The sequence below is a fragment of the Agelaius tricolor genome, unplaced genomic scaffold, assembly GCF_023055355.1.
Source record: "Agelaius tricolor isolate 1412-34295 unplaced genomic scaffold, bAgeTri1.0.p SCAF_3, whole genome shotgun sequence".
Lineage (NCBI taxonomy): Eukaryota > Metazoa > Chordata > Aves > Passeriformes > Icteridae > Agelaius > Agelaius tricolor.
The window spans coordinates 7,589,376-7,609,325 of record NW_027269263.1 but is presented as its reverse complement, the minus strand read 5'-3'; the positions used below and the strand labels follow the sequence as shown (position 1 = coordinate 7,609,325).

At 39.7% G+C, this 19,950-nt stretch overlaps 1 protein-coding gene across 2 annotated transcripts in view; it reads right to left on the bottom strand.

The window, feature by feature from the left end:
- CCDC91 (coiled-coil domain containing 91) overlaps positions 1-7,302 on the bottom strand; it is a 114,634-nt gene extending 107,332 nt beyond the window's left edge. The window contains exon 1 of one of the 2 annotated variants that reach the window (XM_071422342.1): positions 7,058-7,302. The gene's annotated coding sequence lies outside the window, so the exon portion shown is untranslated. Of the gene's footprint in view, positions 1-7,008 lie in introns of both variants that reach the window. The other variant, XM_071422343.1, reaches the window with a different exon arrangement.
- Positions 7,303-19,950: the final 12,648 nt, after the last annotated feature.

The following is a 19,950-nucleotide window of genomic DNA, read 5'->3' as shown; positions in this document are numbered from 1 at the left end:
CTAAAATATTTTGGTTTCCATCTAAATCTACACTAAATTCCAATCCTCAGAGACAGGATTTCCACTTTATTTCTCTCTATACACACACACTAAGCTCAAGAACTGTAACACAGTAATGTGTTGTTAAAATTTTGAAAAAGTAAGCCTAGCACAAAGAACTTGACTGTAGGTCTCTCTTCCTCAGAAATTTCTTAAAAAATCCCAAACATTACTGTATTCTGCAATAAACAGAAGATACTTATATGAAAACATAGGTATTTAATATGAATGGATACTAAAACAAATTCAAAGTAAAGCAATTCCATCTTTCTGTAAACCCACCTCAAGATAAAAAAAATTCTAGCAGTGGGTTCTGGCAAAGTATTTAGGAATAAAGAACTACAAGACCAAGTTTTCACAACAATACACAGAATACTGGATAGCTTTTACCTGCATTCACTTTATTCAGAAACCTTAAGGAGACACAGAATAAACATTAAGGAAACACAGAATGAACTCGTAATATTTAGTACATTTATTTATTTACAATCTAACGGAAGTTTAGATAACAAAATAATTTCTAAACCTTTGGAAGTTTTCTATTGCTAATATTTAAATTTTATGTGAAATCATTTCACTTGAAGGAGACAACAAAATTACTTATGAGCTTCTAATTTTAAGGCTTATAAGGTTGTTACAAAGAATCCTTTCATAATCTTGTATATTGAGATCAAATTGCTTATGAATTGATGTAATGGATTGTTAGTTTCTGCTTCCCAGATGAAGGAGGTTTGTTCAGCTGGGTTTTTAAATGTTAAACTACTTCCAGCACTAGGTTAGCTCCTGTTTTGCTGCAGGAGATTATATTCTCTTTTTGTGAGCATGGTTATTAACTGATGAAGCACCCCTAAACCTGTTCACCTTCTTCCAGATTCCTTCTGCCTCCAGCTGATGTGCCCAGCACATGGTGCAACACCAAGGATGTTTGCAGCAGTGATTTTCTTGAAATGCCCACAGCTTAGGGCAAGCATCTGTCATCCCTTTCAGCTCGTATTTATTCAATATCCTCTGCCACAGCAGCATCCCCTCCCCAGAGTGTTCACAGAATAGTTCCAGCTACAACAGACCTACAACAATCATCTGGCCCAACAGCCTGAGCCCTCACCAAGAAGGGCATTGTCAAAGTGCTTCCAAGACATGGACGCGCCTGGGGCACCGACCTGGGAGCCTCTGCCCTGCCTGGCCACCCTCATGGAGGGCACCCCTCAGTCTCCCTCTCTCCAAACTGGACAAACCCAAAGTCCTTGGCTGCTCCTCACAAGGACATGCCTTGTATCATATCCATACTGAGGTATGGAATGTCCACTCCATTATCAGGCACACTCGCCGTCACTTGAAAGACATGATTGCCATTTGCGAATTTTTCGTCTTCTACTCAAAACCAAAAGATGCAGTGCTTGGGTGTGCTGAGGGCTCTCATAAATGCCATGGTTCATGGCCAGAGTGCAATTCTCCAGGATGTACAGAAACGAAACCCAATCAGCTCAAACGAAACCCAGCACGCTCAAACACCGACAGCAATGTCCCTGTGAACTGCTTTTCTATAAATAATACAGCACATTAAATTCCTTTTTAAAATCATTTGTTGAAGGAAAAGCAACAGCTCTAGTAACAGATCCTAGGCTACAGCCTTGAAATTACTAGTTTTCACACTGGAATGAGTTTGGATGTTTTGCACTTCAAAATGGGCTTGCACATCCTAAATCCTTCATTTCCAAAGATACCAAGTTTTAAATACTGTCAGCCCTTAGTGCCAGATTCCAACTGTATTCCTGCAAGCAACCTACCCTCAGCAGACATTGCTTTGATTGATCAGCTACAGCCAGAGGAAAGATGAAGAGAAGCAAAAGTCTCAATTTGGAACCACCTCTGCTATCAGCATCAAACATTCTAATTACTTTTTCTGAAAGGAAACAAACAGACCCAACCATTACTGTTGCACAGGCACCTAAAATCAATTTATGTATGGGCACAAAAATTTGCCCATCTTTTCCAGGACTGCACTAAAATGACAGGAATATTCCTGGAGTCTATGGAAGAATGGGTTTGGATGGGTCTTTGGAAGAATGGGTCTGAACCTGACTTATGTTTCAGTGCAAGTGAAGATTTGCCTGACTATTTGAGTATTATGATGCCATATGTTATCAGATAAAGAGGTTCAAATTTGGTCCTTTAATGCTGGATAGGTGAAAACTCTACATTCTAAAACTTACCACAGTTGTTCATGGGAGCCCTAAAAATCAGGATTTAGCACTATATCATTTTCACTGAGTGGAAGGTTTTTAAAGACCTCAGAGTTCTACACACTGCCTGAGATTTTATGTCTCTTTTTTTTCCTTGTACTAAATTAGCACTATAGTTTAGACATGCTTGATTTTCTTAAAACTAAAACCTAGAACTTCTGCAAATATAACACAAGACATATTTTTAAGCTAAATCCATTTCCAAATTCTTCTCTGAAAGACATTCAAATGAATGAATTTTTATCATTCCAATGACAAATACAAACACAAACACAAAGCTTTTTTCTTAAGGGCATTATATAGGTATGATAAATATTTCTCTTTCTGAGGATCCAAAATAACTTGATATATATTACGCCCATTCCTCTAGGTGTGATTCAAAGGATGGGAACATTTACTAGGCAGTGTCTGTAACAAGGTGGTCACAGGAAATTTCAGCCTCATGAGTGCCAACAAACTTAAGGCAGACACAGATGTCAAATAAATCTGATCGGAAACTGCAGAAAAACTCAATAAAATGTACATCCCTGAAAACCACTTGAGGAACATCCATTGCCACTTCTATGTGTAAGTAAAAAAACTTAATTCACTTTTTCTTAATTCAGAAAGCCCTCTGTGATTACTTAGAAAGAAATTTATGGGTGCATTAATTCTGTTTCTCCAACCACTCCCTAGAATGGAATTTACATTTTTAATGGTTTAATTGAAAGAGTGGACAGAACCCCCAGAATTCATTTCAGTCACACCTAAAATAAATCTGCCAACTGAACAAGGAAAAGGAAAAAAAGCTGCTATGTCAGAAAAGCAAAATTCTTCACACTGGTCAGTCCCCTTTATCTTCAGGATAAAGTAATATAAATCCTACTGTATACCAAGAAAGTTTAGATAATATAATTCTACAATAAGAAAATTACAAAGCACTTTATTTTTATATGTAAAAATAGTACTACTTCTGAAGAGACAGGTCTAGAGAGCAGATACCTTTGCTTAAAGGATGCAAAGCAATGAGGGAAGATTAGGGTTGCAAGAGGCCTTATCAGAAAAGATAAATCCAACCTTCAAATTTAAGGTATTTATTTTTACTAACACCAGCAGGGGTTATTTCCACATAAGTCTTAAGTCTTTAGAAATACGAGGTAGAAAAAAGAAAAACCAGTCCTGCATTTTGAACTTCTGATGTATTCTTACATTTACAAATATCAAAGTAATGAAGTAATGAAACATAGCAGATGTTAAAATACAGTGCCTGAAAGTCACCTTGAAACACTTTTCAGATGATCTGCCACTTACACTGCAGTTAAAAGCAGATTTAGTCCACATGACTTAAAATTTAGAGTCTGTAGCCTGAGACTTGGGAGTGTTCTGAGGGGAAAGCCCTACACAAAAAGCAAACAAAGAAACAAAAAAACCCAACTTTAAAAAGTAAAAGTTCTGAGTATCAAGACTGGTTTAACAAGAATTTTTCTCTTTCATTATTATAACCAAATAAGTTTTCCTTGAGCAGAAAGAAAAGTTCCCTGTAAGGGCACTTGAGCATGAAGCACTGCACAGATGGACAGCAGCAGTTTCCACCACACATGAGGATGTGGGGCCCTGCACACACAAACCACACCTCCAGTACCTGAACATGGGCAGGAAGGCACTGTCAACTCTACATTTAAGGACTCACAGAAAGTGGGTTTCCATCATACCACAAACCTTTTCCCATTTGGCTTTCCTGGAAGCTGGGTTTTTAACAAAGCCCTCAGAGAGACACCACGCTCAGGTATCTGTCTCAGCAGTTCTGTAAAGGGGATTTGGGGAGTTATTGCCCTTAAGATTGCAATCCAATTGCTCCTGTGGAGCAGAAATATGCCTCATAGCATGACTGCATCTTGGCATCTCTAAATCTGTGTGGTTGCCATCAGCCTGACACCACAGAAGCAGCTAACAGTACCTAGACAGCAGATACTCTTCACCAAGCTCTGGCAGCAGCTGTGCCACTTGGAAAGAAATGTGAAGGAGCTGGCCCAACAGCCCATGGTTGTTTTCAAAGACATGCAGAAAACAGTCAAGGAGCTCCTAATCAATTGCAGAAGGACTAAAACTGCACTGGGATCTCTAGTGAGGCACGGTCTGATCACTGTCTCCAAATCCTCATGGAGATTTCTGTGTGAGCAAGACAGAAGCAAATGTTTCATCTGGTATGCTCAGTTTTCAACCACGCCGGGTAGAATCAAACTGGTAGGAAGCCTTAAACTTAATTATAACAATGGTCAGACAGCGATTTGGATGAAAACAAATCCAAAGGCAACAGACCCTGTTTTAATGCCAATTGTCTCAATCTGGTGTGCACATGACCCACCCACCCCCTCAGCTGAGCTACAGTAAAAAACCATCTCAGCTTCAGTGTCCCAGACTAACAGCAGAAAGTGGTGGAACAATTCACACAGACACACTGAGGCACAGAGCACATAAACTTATCTCCTGATTTTAACTGTCTTCAAAATACACTGAAGAATCTCTTTAAGAAGCTCTGAAAAAAGGCTCTGGGATTATCTACCCTACTTTGAGCTTCCAAGCATCACCTGTTTGAATGCTACTGTGATTTTCTTCTTTCAGATCCTACCAGTGTGAGGGCCACTACTGCACTCAACAGACACTGTCTGCCTGCAGTCTGTGTTTGAGGATGGTCAGCAGTTTGCTTCCAGTATTAGGGAGTGAGAAACTGATAGCCCCTGAAGGAAAAACAAGGAAGTAATTACAACACTTGCATCAACATTTACTTTAGACAGTCAAGCCATGGATGTGGAGGTGCTCAGATCATGGTCATATATTCAAAAAATATATGTGGAAGAGCAAAATCTGAATAACAGGAAGGCAAGCAGCCAGGAAGTGCTGAGAACAAAAACTATTAAGCAGGTCTACTGAAACAGGTGTTCAAGCACTGTGACAAACACTATCCAAATTCCACTAAAAGGCTGCAGCAAGGTGGCAGAAGATGAGTTCACAGTGTGCAATTGACTGGCAAAAAGAATTGCTAGGAGAGAAGAGAAAAACTGCTTATGAAATAAAGTAGAGTCTACTGACAAGAACCAAAGCTGCAGCAGAGCTCATCATGACAATATCCTAGAGCAGAAGGGTGGGCTCGGGCACTGAGGTATCAAGAGGACACAACCAACCCTGTTACACAGATCAGAAGCCTCAAAACTCCCAAAATATTTAAATACCAGATTTACAGAAAGTGGTTTAGATGCCTGAAGAGTCTGAGAGATTTTCAGGAATACTTCAACACCTAACTCCGTTTACAGTAATAGATACTAGGCGCCCACGCACCTCTGAAAAATCACACAGGATATTTCACAACTGAAAGATTCTGGACAATGTCTGAAAACTTGGCCACGAACAGTTAGGCCTTGGAAGCACACGAACAAAGAACTCATAGCCAGGATTTCCAAACCTCTGGGCTAGAGAACTACTCCAAGGGTTCTCCCATTGACATTTTCTGGGGCAGAGAAGGAAAGCACAGGGAAAGAAGGCAGGCCCCTGCTGCTCATCTGAAGTAATTCACAAATCCCCTTTTGTAGCGATCCTTATGCCCTGTGAAAAATGCATGTATTTTATAACTGGCTTTTCGCAAATATTAAAATGAATATTATATGTGTTGTGTTAGAAAGTAATGCTGTATTAATTCTCTTAAGTAGCGTGTTAAATATAGTTTTAGGTTATAAAAAAAATGTCAAAATAGAAACTATGCTATGGAGGATATTTTTAAAGAAAGGACTTGCACCGAGACAGCAGCCACAGGACACCAAAATCTTTCAGAGAAAAAGAATTTATTGCCCTCTTATCAGAAGAAACGAACTTCTTCCTGCCTCGAAGGCGGTGTTAGGAGTCAGAGGAAGAAGGTGAGGATGACCAGATAGAATCCGCTATTTGAATGGAATTTATGCATCATGTATGGGGTGTATGAATATGCAACAGGTTATTGTTTTTAAAGGTTAATCCTTTGTTAACGGGTATCCTTTTTCGGGCTCGTCCTGCCCAGAAAAAGGTACCTGGATGTCCGTAACTCTTCGTCTATATTGTCTCATATTGTCCTAATTCAAATTGTCCAAATTATTATTACTCTAATTGTATTACTATTTTTATAACCATTTTATTCCTATTAAAGCTTTACAATTTTAAAAACAAGTGATTGGCGTCTTTCACGTGCCCCATCATTAAGGGCATCACCAGCGCCACACACGGTGTCAGTGCTGCGGCACAGGGAGGGCTCGACAGGGCAAGCAGGTGAGGGGGCAGATGAAGGAAAGAGAAGGCAGGTGCAAGTCAGAAAAGGCAGGAAAGGGTAGGAAAGGGCAGGAGAAGGCAGGTGCTGGCAGGAGGAGACAGGTGAGGGCAAGTGAAGGCAGGTGGAAGCAGGTGGAGGCAGGAGGAAACAGATGAAGCTGCCGGCAGCTGGAGGCAGGAGAATGGCGGCAGGTGGAGCCGGACCTCGAAGGGCCCATCCCTGCAGCCACGCTCCGGCCGGGCTCTGCCGCCCGCTCGGCCAGCGCAGCTCCTGGCTGTGACTCGGGGCTGGCAGGGCTCGGACCCGGCTCCGACCCAGGGCTGGTAGGGCTTGAGCCAGCCGGGACCAGCCCCGCTCCTGCCGGCCGGCCCCAGCCCGTCCCCGCTCCCCGCCGGCGCGGCCTCACCCGGATGTGGATCCGGCCGCCCCCCCGCTCCCCGCGGCCGAGGTCACCTTGATGCCTCCGAGCTGAATTGTCTGTCCCCAGGCTGGGCTGTCTCACCTTGTGTAAACGCAACTGATGGCGTCAGATAACTTCTACAATACGAGTTGCTTAATGAAGGAAACAACCTTGTGTTTGTAGCATTGCGTAAGATTGCATCACCGGATAAATATGCATTAGGTAGGCGGAGAGCGTGGATTAGATAGGCGGGTCCATGTGAGTTGTGCTTTACAAAGGATTGCGAGTTATTACCACCTGAGCCGTGGTTTGTGGTAAGCCCCACTGTGCGCCCTTTAGAGAATAAACAGTATTCATTCTGTAAACTCTCTAGACTGCTCTGTTTGTGTTTAGGGAGCGCCTGAAGTCGGGAACAGCCCCCGCAGCGCCGGGCGCTGCTGCTCATCCCAGCCGGGCTCGGGGCCGCCCCCGCCGCTCGCTGATCCTGCCGGGCAGCTGCTACAGTCACAGCTGGAATCACAGCTGGCTGGAATCATGGCTGGAATCAACCCCGGCATCACCCCAGCCCTCGATGGAGCCTCTGCCCCTTGCCCTTTGGTTCCCGGTCCTTGTTCGCTCACCCAGCCCGACTGTAGGCTCGGTGAGTGGCAGAGGAGCAGCGGTGTCTCTTCAGTGTCATCCCAGAATCGCAGCATCCCGAGGGTTGGAAGGGACATCTGCAGATCATCCAGTCCAGCCTCTGTGCCAGAACAGGGTCACGCAGAGCAGGTGGCACAGAGGTGGGTTTGGAATGTCTCCAGAGCGGGAGTATCCACACCCTCCCTGGGCAGCTGTCCCAGTGCTCTGCCATCCTCAATGGGAAGGAGCCCTTCCTCGTGTTAAAAAGAAACTTCTCGTGTTTTACTTTATGGCCTCTGCTCCTCATCCTTTCAGTGGGTACCACTGGAAAGAGTTTGGTCCCTGCTCTTGGCACTCCTTTGAGATACTTATCTGCATTAATGAGGTCCCCTCTCAGAACTCTCTTCTCCAGAATAAACAGCCCCAGCTCCCGCAGTCTCTCCTCACCAGAGACCTGCTCATCACTTATCACCTTTGTGGCCTTTCTCCTTGTCTTTCTTGTGCTGAGAAGCATGGAAATGAATCAGGAACTGGCAGGACAGTGGGGATCACGCCAGCCCTGGGCCGGGCAGGAGGAAATAACCCTTTGTACCATTCTATGAAAGGACATGGAATAAAGAGGCCAAAGGAAGGGCAAGCAGCTGGGCTGTGAATGACACATTGTGATGAACTGGGAAAACAACTCATTAATTTCACTACCAACCTCTTTTGTGAACAGAACTGTGTCAGTATCAAGTAGAAAGATACTTAATGAACAGTACATTAAAGATCATGGAATGAAAAAGATGTAACATTATGCCACTGGAGCAGTACCTTGCAGCAGTTTCCTGTTCCATACTCCATGAAGAAACATAAGATCACAGAATTACAGGCTGGTTTGGCTTCCAAGGGACCTTAAAGCTCATCCAGTTCCGCCCCTGCCATGGGCAGGGACACCTTCCCTCTATCCCAAACTGCTCCAAGCCCTGTCCAGCCTGGCCTTGGGTATTTCCAGGGATGGGGCAGCCACAGCTTTTCTGGGCAACCTGTGCCAGGGCCTCACCAAAATATTACTAAAATGAAGAGATGTTATGGTGTAGGTTTTGTGTCCCATTATACCTGACTGCCGTGTTCCTGAAGGTATCTATAGGACGTGATTTTTTGGAGGGCTAAATAGCATACAACTTTATCAGTCTTCTAAGATACACCATGGGAAAAAAAGCTTGTGCCTGTGTGCTGACACTATAAAATTTGACAGTTTGATAGAAGTTTCTGAAATCATTCATACTCAGCAGACAAAAGAGCAGTTAAGGGCTTGTTTTCTGCATTAGTTAATCTTCTATTGCAGTGTTATCCAAGCTGAAGACCATTATATGAGTCAGTCAGATGGTAGAATTTCTTCTTGGATGTAAAGGGGGGAAAAAAATCTCCCTAAAAACACCTTCTCAATATTCTATATTAATGTTGGTACATTCAATAGGTTTTATAAAGTTTTAGTCAGTAGTTATTTGGTTGGTTTCTGTAATGCTAAAAATGAACATTTAGATTCTCAGGACTTCAGAAGGTTCTTTCCAGGGTGGCGTTCAAACCTGCTCTGAGGCTTGGAGTGCCTGCTCCTGTTTTGTCAATAAATTGAAGATTTCACTTATTTTTACTATCAAATTTTACCATATTATTCTCTTTGTACAGATCAATGTAAATTTGGATTACTGAAGGCAGTAATCCACAAGTATGTTACATTTATCATCAATGTGTTCTTGTATTGCATCTCTAGCATGTTCCTTTTCTGTTTTAGAATTTGCTATACTGTTTTTTAAAGAAGGGATAAATGTATTCTGGGCAAAAAGCCAAAAAAAAGTAGCTCTTACCAAGCCAAATTAGATAATTACCATTTCACTCTGTCTTTAAAGCACAGCTGTCCCTTTTGGGTTGTGAAAATTATTATTTAATACATGTAACCTTACACTTTTGTTCTTATTGAAAGAAAAATGTCCCCTCAAAATGTAGACTCCTCTAATTAGCTTATTTTCTCAATTTTGAAATTTAATAGAAGTAAATGTATTCCTTGTTACAATTATTATTATTATTATTATTATTATTATTATTATTCCTAATTTTATTTTATCTTTTTATGACCAATACCAGATTTCTCTTTACTTTTTTTTTTCCATGTCAGAATTTGGTAGATGAGAAAGATGAAAGCACTTCTGTTTTGATTTTCCACTGAAGCGGCTGCATTAATTTTGTATCTTCTATCCTTAATTTATATACCAGGAGCACAAGAGGAAAATGTGCCTAGTATACTAGAATTGTTCCAAAAATCCATTTCAACATCTCTCCCACACAATTTAGATCTTTGTAACACAGCCCTCTATCTCTGGTTGGGATTTTTTGTTTACTTGTGTATTTGGGGTTTTAAGGCTATATTTTTCAAAATATCTGTATTTTTGGTTTCCTTGGGGTGTGATGTGGTTTTGTTTTGATAATCATCTTCCTATCTTCCCTACTGATTTGCCACATTGTAGTCCTTGAAATCAGCTGCTCTTGGTGAATCTACTTCAATTTTTACTTCATCTGACCTGTCTCAAGGCACCCATGAGCTCACTTTGAAAATCTCCCTGGATAATGCCCCTTATATTTTAGGAGTATTTCTTGTTGTAGCAAGCCCTGAGGAAATAGAGCCAAAATTTTATTACTGTCCTGCACTACATTTCATTGAATACCTCAGTTTGGTCAGACTGTCTGTATAAATTGTTGGCATTTTTTCCAAAGTAGTATTGATTCTCAACAGACACTGTATTTTGGGAAACTGAAGGGCAAAGAAGCAAAACGGAAACAAGAAAATCCATTTGTCTCAGCCTCAGACTCATTCCTTGAAGTGGACAATTTATTAAGTGCAAATTCAGCAAGTAGAGAAAAAAGCAAGAGGAGGAAAGACATTGCAAATTATCCACTGATTACAGCTTTTAGAAGGAATCAGGAAGAAGAAGCTGTATGGGAGGCTTGTATTTTGGCTTAAGGCTGCATGTAGTAAATAGCAAAAGGTTGATTGTTTATATTTTTTAGCTGTACTCAGCTTTAAACTGTGTTTCTCTCTAAAGCTTTATGAAATATGAAAAAGACCTTTCATGATACTTAAAAACAGAAGGTCCAGCATAATTGCACCCAAAATAGTTTGAACCAATCCAAGACCAAAAAACATCTTAATTTGGGCTGAATGTTATTGTTTTGTCTCCTAGAGAGCAAAGTTTATAGAGATTCCTGTCAGTTCTGGAACTTTTTTTTATTTTTAATTCATTCAGCCTTACATGGTAGCACTGGGTAGTTATAAATAGGTGGATGATATCCCCCTTCATTTGAGCATTTTTGTGTGGTATGAAGCCAGTCATATTTGTGGGTCTTCCAAAGCAAACAATGTTTGTAATGCTGTTGGACTGGAGGCTTTTTTTAAATCCTAGTAGAGAAATAAGCAAAACTGCTAAACAAGCATGATTTTTAAAGTAGATATGGATTGATTTACCACTATTAAATGCTATCATTAACCTACAGGGCTGACTTCCGTACTGAGGGAAGCTGGTGATAGAACACAACAAAATGAAGTATTTACTTTTCTTACCCTGAAGCAGATGGAGACAATGGGGCGTGGGACAGTGAGATGCTTTATATGAAAGTTAACCACTATTTTTTTTCTTTCAAATACAGCCAAACTTTGGGAATCTAAAGTCTTTATGATGCACTGTTTGGTGATCAGCAGGGAAGAATGGACCAAGTTCATTTTGTTGCAAAACTACCATTTCCACAACAAGAACCAACATGCTCTCTCATTCTTGTGACCACTATTAGGAGCAACGTCCAGTCAGCTTGAAACGGCAGGAGAAGAAAATGCTGTATTAACTGTCAAAGTAGCCATCATGTGTAGGATAATTTAGTCTGTTTCAACTTAAAATCTCTGATTTTTACCCTACTGAGCTACTCACATACTAAAGACCTCACAATTGGCAGTAAAGCAAAAAGTGTATTTGTTGCTAGACCACAATCCAGCTTAGCAAAATTCTGCCACCCTTTTCTACCCACTAAAAAACCCACAGTCAAGGCATACCATACTTGTTTGCCTTTTAGGGTTTTCTAGGAAAAAACATAGTATAGAAGTCATTGTCATTTCCTTTCAAGAAAATTTACTAAAAGTAGACAGTTAAAAAACTCTTGCTGTAAAACAAAAACCACTATAGAGTAACGTTTCTCCTCTACCTATTAAAATATATTTCTTCTCTTTGATGACAGTAGCAGAACCCAGAGGCCACATTCTAAAGTGCTGGTTTTTGGTTTGGGGTTTTTTTTCACCATTTATAGAATCTGTTTATTGGCAGAAATGCCAAGGTTTCTGCAGCTTCCCCAAGAATCATTCTGGTAACATGTTGTACTGTACCTGCCATCTCGAGTCATGCAGTCTTGTCCTTGCAGTCCATTACTAGTATCTGCCTAACTAACCTTCTCTAATTATCACAGCTTTTGTGCATCTAAATAAACACTGTCTTTTTGGTCTTTTTCTGGACTGGGTGTTTTTGTTTTAAATACTGGATCCTGCTGTTTGTTAAATCCTGTGGAAGTACTTTTGAGTTTGTAATCAGTGATCTATTTTTCAGCTACCTTTTTTCCTGGTTTAATTGATTTATATGTTAAGTGCATTTGTATAAGCAGCAATGCTACACTGGAGACATCTTTTTGAAATCACGTTAAAAGGTTTAAGACAGATTTTTGGGTCACAAGCACAATTCTTTTTAAATCAGCTTTTGCTTACATCTGCAAGAGCAATTATGAACAGTGCTTTTACTTCAGGTAGTAATTTCTTACAGTATTTTAGCTTCCCTTATTTAATGTCAAAATATATAAATATTTGAGTTCCCAGAAACTCCAGTGTAAACAATATGGCACAAAGAGGTCACCTAAAAATCACGGAAAACTGCACAAGTGCTGGGAGAATGGTTTAGCTGTGAGGGAAATGTCCAAGTAGTTCTTTTAAAAGCCATTAAGAACATACTTGAAGTACTTAAAATCAGCCAGCCCTCACCAGCAAGAAGTAGGGCTGGATTCTTCAGCTGGCAGCTAATGTACACGTGTTTTGTGGGTATTTGAAAGAGTGGACAAACAAGGTCCATAAATTCTCTCAACACCTAGGGTAAGAACTCCCAGAAGAAGTTGTTTTGGAGGACAAAAGTATTGCCACTTGAAAACAATTCTCTTTTCACACTTGGCTTTCTTAGAGCTTCAGTATTCAAGATTTCTATGGATTGGATTCAAACACAACTTTATTTATAACATCATCAGTATCTTCTCCACAATGTTGCCAAAATACTTGAAGTTAAGCATGTTGTGGGTTAATGTCCAGTAGCAGAGAAATTCAATGGACCAAAAGATTTTGCTCCTCTTTAAGTTTTTGCTGTGTTGTTATTCTTCTGCATTTATTTTAATTTTTAATAAATACTTGAAAAGAAAATTACAGGCTTTGCAGCACTATTGGATTTGTCCTATCGATGCAGTTTTGTGGAGACTAACTCAAGAAACGAGAGAGGTAAATCATGCCACTTCCTTACATTTAGTTCTTCTGCTCAGAGTACCTGAGCAGAGTACCTATTTGAAAGATAGAGCTTTATCATAGAAATTTTGGTTGTTTATTATTATTTTGCTGAAATTACTGAGAAAATTTATAATAATAAGTTTGCTGTTCCTAGTAATGACTTGAAACAGACATTAGGTAATCTAGGAAATCATGCAGTCCATCCTGAACTTCCCTTAAGCAGGAACTAGCACAGTTTCCTCCAAGCTGTGGAAACCCAGAGCTGAATCTCAGAATTTCTAGAATCTCAGAAATGTCAGGTAAATGATCCATCAGCTAAAAGGGTGGCTGTAAAATATTACAGAGAACTTGCATGAGCAACTATTCCAGTTACTCAGGGGACAAGCTGAAGCCCCAAAGAAGGACAAATACTATTGTTTTGGAACAGCTGCTTGGAATTGTCTGTCCTACTGTGCAAAGCATGACTCCAGTGCAGTAGCTGAACCAGATGCAGTGCCACATTATTCAGTCCTGGAATCCTCTCTGACCAAACTTGCTGGAACCAGGTACTGCCTCAGATTGTTCAGCATATTAGCATGTAATTCCTTATGGGTGTCTTAATATCCACTGTTAAAAATAGCTTGTGGTAAGACATAAAAACCTTCAGACTGAGCGTCTGAATGCAATCCTGGGGTTATTTATAACCACCTATGAATTTGTTATGTTTGAGACAGACTCAGGCAAACAGCCAGAAAGGTTCTGGAATTAAAAAACCCCTCAATTAGTTCTTGTTGTAAAAAGTGTGCACCTTTTTGTGGGAGCTGGACTTTGTCAGCAGCGGTGGCTGCAGCCATCCCTGTTGGACAGCTCTTAGCCAGGGAATGGCATTCCTTCCACTGGCAGTCAGAGGGGACTGACCATTCCTTTCTCCAGCAGTAATCCAGCAGTGCTGGGCCATTGCACTGCCAGGAATGTCATATCCATGTCTACATATAGTCAAAGACTGAGCTTGAAATTACAGAGCTAAAAGGAATACGTGTTCCTGTTCCACTTCTCTTTCCTGAATGAAGGCATGTTTTGCCATCTCTTCATGGTAAATTTTAGGGAGAATGATTAACCACATGGTCCTTTTTGGGGGGATAACATCCTAGTAATAATTGTCAAGCAAATAGATGATCAGTATTCTGATCCTGATTATTCATTCATATACTAGAGTTTGTTTTTCTACTTGAAACACTTCCAAGTAGTTAAGCTGCTATGCAAGAGTTTAATTAGGACCATAAAAAGATAGTTTGATGAGAAATTTTCATTGAAAATCGATAAATGTTTGCTAATGTGCAAGTGTATCAGAGAAACCTCCTGTCAAGCAAAAAATTACAAGTAGCATTGGAGACTTTTGGTACTCATAAATTACATTGTCACACAGGGAAAATAAGTGAAAAAGACACCCCTAATGATTATTTTTTTTTAAAAGGTTTTTTGGGCAAACCCAGAAATTACTAAGCAGGTTCTAAGTGCTAGCAACTCTTACTGTTTTTAGAGGGAAAATCTTCTGTTGATGCAGCAATCAAGATATTGCCACTTCAAAAAAAACCCATCCAACATAAAACCCTGTTAACCATTTAGCAAGTATTTTAATTACAAAAGAAGAAGTAAACTATTTGCTATGCTATAAACTAAGATTCTTGCATCTAATCCTCAAAAAATGCCATTATAACATTAGAAATTAACCTCTACTCATGATCTGCCAGTGGTACTTGAAATGCTCGGCAATTCAAGTACAAGCAATTTAAAAAAATGGATTGTTGGCTTTCTGGTGATATATTTCAGTGGGCAAATTGTGATGGCTACTACTGTTGGTGGTTTTCATGAACCAAAATTTTCATTTCACAATGAGCAAAAGAATATTCCTGTTGGGAACGTTACAGATAAATTCATGGCACCAGAAAGTTGGGTCCCAATGTTCTGTAGTTTTGTACCCATTAAGATCATAGAATCATTGAATGGTTTGGGTTGGAAGGGACCTTAAAACTCATTCATTTCCAAACCCTCTGCCATGGGCCATATTAATTGCATAGAATTACTTTGGACAATCAAGAATTTTTGAGAAAGTATTGAACATCTGACATGCCCTGAAATGTTACAATCTCTGTTTACTTACAAGATGTTTGTAAGACAACTTATGCATATAAGCAAGATTTGCGTTTTTCAGTTGTACAAAAGATTTTTAAGCTTTTAAAGTAATTGAAACATCTGTCTTTTTGAAAATATGTATTAAGAAATGTGTCCACATGTTAAAAAACTTAGGATGAATGCTTGCAAAATTACTCGGGAGAATTTTGACCTTAATCCGTTGATCCACATTTTAGTACACTACATATTTTAGAAATAACATTATTTATTAGCATATTATAATGGAATATCACACCAGTGTATTGTTTTCATGAGTGAAGAAAGCAAAAATGTGTTTCCAAACTTGAAGATTTCATGATTTAAACAAGCATGTTGGAGAAGCAGTTGTGCTAGAAAAGTCTTGGAAGCTCTGGTGGACAACAAATTGAACATAAGCCAGCAGTAGGCTCTTGCGGCAGGAATCTCAGTTTCTGGTGTAGCAAATATTTTGCTTTCTCTTTTGTAATTAAAATACTTGCTTAATGGTCAGCAGAGTTTTTTCTTTGGTTTGGGTTTGGTTTGGTTTGGTTTGGTTTGGTTTGGTTTGTTGGGTTTTTTCAGTGCCAATAGCTTGATAGGTGCATCAAGTGCTTACTAGCAACTGGGTATGGCCAGCAGCTTGGGAGATGCTTCCTCACAGATCTGGTTTTATTAGTTGGGATCAATGGAATCACTGGGAAGTTTCATGTGGGAGAGATGTCAGACCATGAAAAAGGACTGTGCTAGCTGCTCCTGCTGACACTCAGCAGGTACTTTTCTGTTCTGGGGATTATGAGCTAAGTATTAGGGCAACCATGAGCTTCTCTTCATTGTGTCAAAACACCGCTTTCTTTGCAGCTGTGTATAGAAGATTTCTTCTTCCAATGCCCCAAAGCAAATAATCCAGCACAGTGGTTTTGTGGCCTATAGCTGAGATGGAATCAAGACTTGAGTGTTAAATACAAGAGAATCAGATCTTGTAACACATAATCACCTCAAATACTCAGTTACTATCATATGTCTGTGTATTGCTAAAGGAAGGGGATTTCTGCTCGTTTGTTAGAGAATGAATGAATGACTCTATTGTTAATTAGAATCAGATTGCAAAAAGTGTTTGCATTTCTGTGAACAAACTTCAGTTTGAAAAGTGGCTGTTCAGTCTTGCCCACGGTTTTGTGCACATACTTTCTGAAGTCAGCAAGTGTTGGCGAGCTCTGCAGTGCATAAATGACACTTGCATGTGTGTCTCATGTGAGATTGACCCCACAGGCTGTAGGGCTTGCCTCCACCTAACCCTTCACATTCCACAGGCACTGCAGATAAACCCAGCTCACTCTCATAAAAGTGCCTGTACTTTTAAAAGTTCATTGTTAATAAAGTTCTTCTACAGAGCTTTACACCTATTTTTGAAGCAAGGTGTGATATCCCAGGTAATGTGTATTTTCTGTTCACTCAGGTTTACTTTGCGATGGTTTCCAATTTATCACACTATTCTAACTAGGTTTGCAGAGAATTCATTTTCAGTCATCCCAAGGAAATTAGGAAATGTATGTAGGATAAGAATTTTCACCAGATAATTGTTTAAATACCTGTTTTCTATAGTATGATAGCTATTCTCTTGTACTTTGCCCTTCTAGTATGTCCATATTTTTGTGTTTCACAGAGACATGAAAGATCTGAAAGGTGCAGCCCCCCAAGTTGTGCACAGACTGTCCCCACAGCTTGTTTACTCATCCTAGGATCAACCACTTAGAAAATGTCCACAATAGAATTTTATATGCCCCAGTTTTTCCATATGTGCTGCACCTTTCATGACAGACCTCACACCTGTGCTCAGCCCTGCAAACATCTGCATTACACCTGTGCAATAACAGGGCTTGCTCTACAGGACCTGCAGTGATGGTCTGCAGCTGAGGCCTGTGTAGGATCCACAGCTGTGGCAGTGGGATTTCCAAATCCACCTTGTTAGGGTCTGATGCCCTGTGCTCTCACACTTTGAGTGCATCGTGGGGATGTGGCCTAACTTACCTGTTCCACTTGTGGTCCTGCCATTGAATTACAGGGACTCAAAAATGAAATCGTGTGGGTTATATACACCCTGCTCTCCATGGAACAGGCATGTGTGTCCCTGCAGGGCTGATATTGAGGATCTGTATGAACAAATATTAAATTCTTCATTTTTTAGTCTTGTATTGTATTCTCCTGTTGCATCCAGATCAGAATTATATTCCCTCTGTGGCCTTCTTTGTTTTGCAGTTAGAGGAAAACTTTTTCTTCCTTTAAATATTTTCAAAAATTTTATTTTTCTCCTAGGCTCACATAATTCTCTTCTATATTGTAATTCACTAAACTGCTTCATGTAAGAGCTACGTAATCCCATAAAGACTCCCTCAGGAGGCACAAGTGTGTTTCATGCCTAACAGATTTTTAATAGAATTCTGAGATTTTGTTGCTATTGAGTCATGGTGGAAGGACATGGCAAGCTGGTATGGTTTTTTGAGGACTGGAGCCAGGACAAATTAATTCAGCCATGCCCATTGCTTTCTGTAACAATAGAGCTGAATCATAAATCACATCCCAATCCTCTGATCGTGTTCCTTCTCCAGCACAGAGTTTCCAGCCAGTGAGCATGGTGGTATATGCTGAAGCTGAGTCTGAACATGCATTTACACACAGACAATAAAGCTGTTGCAAAAAGGACATTTTAAGCTTGAGATTGTGCACATGGCAGTGCAGGTCTATCCCGAGGAACCAGGAGATTTTATGCCCTGGTACAGGGCCTGCTGACAGAAAACATCCTTTATTCAGGAGGCAGCTGTCATTCTGGAGTCCGCTGACACATTTCAGGTCTACTGCTCTTTTCTAGCAGGCATTGTAAGAAGCTATGAGAGTAATTATGTGGTACTGATAGAATCTATCCAGCTTCAGGAACACAGGACCGAACCTGTTCTTCGTTTTGGGTAGGGATTCATTCTCAGGGATTCCATTTTGTTTAGGGTGGGTTGGTTTTGGCTTTACTCCAGCATATATCCTGAGGTTTGACTCAAGTCGAAATTTACTTTTTTTTTTTTTTTAAAAAAGCACATTCATTAAGTACATTCTTTTGAAACAAATGTTAAGACTTACATCAACACTGCCAGTTATGATTCTTTTGTGCAGCAAATATGAAATGAGAGAAGAAAACCCCCATGAATGATGTGTAGACAGTGTCTGGTTGTGACAGACTGGCAGTGGCACTCATGGCTTCTTATCAGGGATTTGAAAGGAAGGGTACTGTCAATAATCATACCAAGGACCTCTCCAAATGACATTCAAAGGCAGGGGTTTTAGTGGGAAAGTGCTTATGGGTTCCAGAAATGAGTAATAACTTACTCTACTGAAACTGGAGAATCTTGAAATTATTCATGATCTGTATTTTTACTTATATTGAATTTTTACTTTTTTTTCTCATTTTTTGTTTTTATTTTTGTTTTTTAAAGCTTAGTAGTTGAAAGAGGCCTTTTCCTTCACAGAAAATCAAATATCCTGCCCACAAAATCCCACAAAATATGCTCTTCTTCTATGTAAAGACAATAAATAGAGCAGGGCATTTGTGAGACAGCCAAGTGGCAGACACTGTTTTTCTATACTTGCTTTGTCTTACCATCGTGGAACTTGGGTATTATTAATTATTATTAATTACTGGTCACATGATTATGCTGCCCTGATCAACCTGAACCATTAGTGGTTTAGCAGTAAATAACATGGTGCTGTAATAATAATGATTATATCTACCTAAAGTTCCCGACATTTATTTACTGTATCTTTCCCTTACAAATTACTTTTAAGTCAATGCCATTCTCACAGACAGCTAGAAAAGGCAACATTTAATGTGTGCCTATGGGTGTGCCATAATAAAGATACTTTATATTGTTGGACCATTCTCTAAGTAAACTTCAGGGGTTTTGAGCTTAATAACAGTAGATAATAAAATAGGTTGCCACAACACTGGTGAAATATCTTCATTTTTTTCAGGTGGAAGGGAAATATTCTCATGCTAAAAAGAGGTATACTGTTATTCATACTGCATTTAACTTCATTTGTTTATAATTGCTTTCCTTGATTGCTCCTACTAGGCTTTCAGAGAGCAGTAAAAGAGAAGAGCACTATCAAAACATGGTTATGAATCATTATATTTAAGTACTAGTATTTCAAGTTCATTCTAGAAACACATTGAATGTCATTCAGTTTTGCACATGGTGCATTTAGATTTTTGTTTCCTCTGGAAAACAAAATAATCAGTCAGTTTGTGAAATGTTTTAAAACAAATCTGAATTGCAGTTTCCTTTTCTGAACCCATTTGTATTTTCAGTGGAAGCGTTATCAAGTTACATTTCATTTCGGATGCATGAAAACAAATTTAGCAACTACTTTCTACCAAAATAAACAGCACTAGAGGTGATTTGTCATGGAATTATCTACTTAGCCCACACTGTTATCTGTGTGGAAGATGTGTCTGAATGGCTTCCGTAGAGCTTGAGAATGCAGCATTTGTCTGCAAATATTTTAGTTGGGGTTTTAATTGAATATAAACATGAACTGCATGAACTTTGGCACTTGAAGGACTCCTGAGAAAAAGCTACCACCAGGAATATAGAAGTGTAGGTACTCATATATTGTAAGGATATTGCATCAAAGCTGTCGCTTGGTAAGC